Here is a 4,282-nt window from a genome sequence, read left to right on the forward strand (position 1 = left end):
CTCCACACGACCACACATCCGGCACAATCCCTCATCCCCTGTCTCCACCTCGTCGGTATCAAGGACGCCATTCTCAGCCTTCTCGATTCAACGTGGTGCAGCGTCGTTCTGCATGTTGCCGTCGGCTTCACTTGATGTTGTTTGTCGTCAGAGTCACCCCCTGCTCCGCCTCTTCATCTCTACTAGTGATTGGGGCGCCACCCTGTGACGCCGCTTAAGAGGGAGCTGTGCATATGTTTTCATTTAAAAAAATAAATAAAGTCCTTGCCTCCGTCTAAAAAAATCTCAAAAAAACCTCACCTTCATCTAAAATAGAGGTAAAAAAGAAAAAGAAAAAAATTACCACACCAGCCTACCAGCAAGTGCCACTTTGCATAACCCTTCATTTAAAAAATACCAGAGGTCCTCATCTCCATCTAGTTGACCGCCCTTCACGCGTAGCTTAATGGTTTTTTGACTCGGTCGTCGTACATACCGTGAGCTGGGCCATGTAATGGCCCACTGATGCGAGGGAGAAAGCGACCCTTCGGAGTTCAGAGCCCCAAGCCCCTGCGTTTCTCGTGTCACATGAACTCTCTCGAATCGATCCCATCCTCCTCCTTTCATGGCTACAGGCCTCCAGCGGCAGAACTCCTTCCTCGGTTCCCCTCAAGTTCTTCTCGGGCGATCTCCTCCTCTCCTCCAGTTTCTCCCCCCCACTCCGCGCTCCACACGACCACACATCCCGCACAATCCCTCATCCCCTGTCTCCACCTCGTCGGTATCAACGACGCCATTCTCAGCCTTCTCCGTTCAACGTGGTGCGGCGTCGTTCTGCAGGCTGCCGTCGGCTCCACTTGATGCTATTTGTCGTCAGAGTCACGCCCTGCTCCGCCTGATTGGGGCGCCACCCTGTGACGCCGCTTGAGAGGAAGCTGTGCGTATGTTTTTATTTAAAAAATACATAAAGTCCTTGCCTCCATCTAAAAAAATCTTTAAAAAATCCTCACCTTCATATAAAAAAGAGGTAAAAAATAAAAAATAAAAATTACCACACAAGCCTACCAGCGAGTGTCACTTTGCATAACCCTTTATTTAAAAAATACCAGAGGTCCTCATCTCCAGCTAAAAAAATATATTTAAAATATAATTCAGACCTTCATCTAAAAAAATGTAAAAGATTTCTCACCGCGGCCAACCAGCTTGTGCCACGTGTCATAGCTAGTTGATCATCCTTCACGCGTAGTTTAATCGTTTTAATTCACGGCCTACACCCCATGCCGTTGGCCTGCCACTACCACCGTGAGATCCCGGGCGTGCATCCTGTCTCCTAACTCCTAAGAGCATCTCCAGTCGCGCCCCCAACAAGGCTCCCCAGGCGACTTTTCGGACGCCGGCGCCAAAAAATCGGCCCAGTCGCGCCCCCAAGGGCCCATTTTTCGCCGGCTCGGGCCGAAATTGGCGCCGGCGGACCCAACCAAACCCGGCGCGCTGGGGGCGCTCGGGGGCGCCGGGCGAATTGTTTTTGGCGCGAAAGAGCCGCGGACCCTCCTTGCCAGAGACTCGTCTCTCTTCTCGCCGCTTCGTCGTCCTCATCGCCTCGTTTCCTGCGGTGAATCAATGCCAAAGCTGCCGCGCGCTGCCGCGCCGGTCAGCCTCCTCCATTGATGCCTCACGGGCGGCGCAGTGAAGACCGGACGACGCGCGTCCCCTCGCCTGCCACGCGTACGCGCGGCGCCTCCGCCTATATAAGCTGACCCCCAGCGCGTCGGTGACACGCACAGAGTCTCCACCGCCGACGCACCATTTCTCCCCCTTCTTCCCTCTCCTCTCGCCGTCTCCAGTTCAAAGCATGGCCGAGCGCTTCCCAGGTGACGGCGCGGCGGCGAACGGCTTCGGCCGCCGCCACCTTCACGAGGACGAAGCTCGGCTCCTCTTCGAGGCCGAGTACCCGGTCCCGCCGGACATGCGGGTGCCCGGGGCGTGGAGAATCAGCGTCGGCGGGGTCCCGGTGCCTCCACCGCCCACCGGGGCGGCGCGCCGTGCGGAGATCGTGCGTATCCGCGCCTCCCTGCCGCGGGCGGCGAGGGAAGGGCCACGGTACGTCCCCGACAGCCCGCTCTGGGAGCCATACTTCCGCCGCCGCCACGCCGACTACCTCCGCGGCGAGATGGTCCGGCAGCGCCGGGCCCTGGAGGAGATAGCCGCCTGCAAACGTGGGCGCGAGGACGAGCACGGTGTCGTGATCCTCGACAACGATGACGACGAGGACGCCCCCGGACCGTCCAACCCGCCGTGCCAACCGGGGGAGGGTTGCAGCAGGGACGGCGGCCGCGGCGGAGGAGACGACGACGACAGCGGTGACTACACGCGGTTCTACAGCCTCCTCGGCATGTAGAACTTCAAGGGCGGCGGGCGGCGAGGAGCGGCGAGGGAGATGGTGAGGAGCAGCCTAGTAGTTTTTTTTTTCTTTTTTATAAAATATTTTAAATATGAACGAACTCGCCGAAGTTTGGTTTAATTTGCACCGTGTTTGTACCGGAATTTAAATTTTCAAAAAAATATGGGCGCCGCGATTGGGGGCATGACGCCCCCAGCACGCGGTTAGCGCCGGTGCGCCCTCAGGGGGCGATTTTTGCGCCTCCTAAGGGGCCAACGGCTGAAGATGCTCTAAGTACTGCAGGCTCAAGTGGCGGCAGGTTAAAAAGCCTGTATCTGGTGAACGGTTTCATCTTTATTTATCTCAGATCTGGTTTAGTTCCCAGTCGTTTCGTGGATACTTTTTTCATGGTTAGGTTATGTCCAACGATCTCCTGTATACAATGGTTTAGTTGTGAACTAGCAAATATGGAGATAAAATAGTATGCATTTAAAGTCAGTGAGAATTATATGTGGGCACACAAAAAAGAAATATTTAGCTGATCGGTTTCGCCGCGTGTGAAGGAATCAATCTGCTATTTCTTCATTCATTGATCGATGGCATTTAAGAGTTTGCGCATGAGTTATTCAATCTACTATTCCTTTCAATCCTTTCAATCGAGGAGATTTTAAGGTATGAAGTTTCTGAATATTCTAAGAAATATGAACAATTTTTTAAATGCTGAACAATTTTTAAAAAATTAACTACACTTTTAAAATTAAAAAATATTTTATGAAAACACCAATTTTTAAAATAAAAACATGAACATTTACTTAAAAATTGGAACATGTGTTGAGAATTCACAAGATTTTTAGAAAATGTGTATCTTTTCTACACGAACATTATTTTTAATTTGGAAATTTCACGAAACCATGAATATTATTCAAATTTGGAGCATTGTTCGAAATGCCATTTTCATTTTTGAAATTAAGAACAATTTTGAAAAACAATAATTTTTTTTAAAATGGGCAACTTTTTGCAATTTTCGAATTTTTTAAAAATAGCAACAAAATATTGGAATTACAAAGTTTTCCAAAATTTTGCTTTTTTTATTCTGAACTTTGTCGAGAATTTTTAATTTACGAAATAAATTCCAAAGGAAAAATAAACTTTGAAGGGAAAAAAGATATAGAAAGGAGAATAAAAATAGATGTAAAACACAGAAAAAATAAACATTATATGAATTTGTGAACCTTTTTTTAATGGGAACATTTGTTGAGAATTCATAAGATTTTTAGAAAATGTGTATCTTTTATAAAAGAACATTATTTTTAATTTTAAAATTTCACTAAAACAGGAATATTTTTCAAATTTGGGTCATTTTTTGAAATGCCATTTTATTTTTTGACATCCCTAACAATTATGCAAAACAAATGTTTTTAGAAGGGCAACTTTTTATAATTTCCGAATATTTATTAAAATAGAAACAAAATTTTGGAATTCATTTTCCAAAATTTTCTTTTTTTATTCTGAACTTTTTTGAGAATTTTAGTTTACGAAATAAATTCTAAATGAAAAATAAACTTGGAAGTGAAAATAGATATAGGGAAAGGAGAATAAAAATAGAAGTAAAAAACAGAAAAATATAAATGGGCAAGCCCATTATTGTTTGCCCTGTGCGATATTCTGACTATTTATCGCTCTGTGCAAAAAATAGAGTTTTCCCAGCTGCATGGGCAGAAAAATAAGTGGGCTGGCTTTGCTGGGCCACCACGCGCGGCCCACGTACATTAATTCTTTTTCTAGCAAACAAACGCATAAGACTTTAGTACCACCTCGGGTAGAAAGATTTTTTTTTCGACGGTGAACGGATGAAAATATAGGCGAAACGCACCTTCCTTTATTAGTAGTAGTTGTGAATTCGATGGTAGTGCTAAATTCAAG

Source organism: Triticum aestivum, chromosome 6D (genome assembly GCF_018294505.1).
Source record: "Triticum aestivum cultivar Chinese Spring chromosome 6D, IWGSC CS RefSeq v2.1, whole genome shotgun sequence".
Lineage (NCBI taxonomy): Eukaryota > Viridiplantae > Streptophyta > Magnoliopsida > Poales > Poaceae > Triticum > Triticum aestivum.